Raw genomic sequence first — 517 nt, forward strand, 5'->3', positions numbered from 1 at the left:
CCGTGTTGAGGTCGAAAACGGTTGCAACGAAGTTAACGTAAAAATCCACGAAGAAGAAAAAAACATAGAAAAATTCTTCGACAAATATACTTTCGAAATAGATTCTTCTTTACGAAAAACCTTTGCGGAAGAAACGCGAATCATCGGACAAGAACTCGAAAAGGATCGTTACGCAGCGACCAAACGCGTGCTCTGCTCGGTCGCTACATTGCAACCAAGTTCGAGCCAAAGCTCAGTCACTACATAACAGCCAAACGCCCAATCCGCTCGGTCGCTACGTAGCGATCAAGCTCGAGCCGTAGCGACTGAGCTCGAGTCGGAGCTCCGTCGCTACGTAGCGACCGAGCTCGAACCACAAGCTCAGTCGCTACGTAGTGACCGAGCTCTTCTGAAACGTCGATACGACATCAGTCCATGCATTCTCGTCTACCTTTCGATGCTATCTCCCAAATACCGTAGCGAACCCATCTCACGTTCCCCGCCATTTCTAAGTTATCAATCAAACTTTACCGTAAAA

Source organism: Brassica oleracea, chromosome C8, assembly GCF_000695525.1.
Source record: "Brassica oleracea var. oleracea cultivar TO1000 chromosome C8, BOL, whole genome shotgun sequence".
NCBI lineage: Eukaryota > Viridiplantae > Streptophyta > Magnoliopsida > Brassicales > Brassicaceae > Brassica > Brassica oleracea.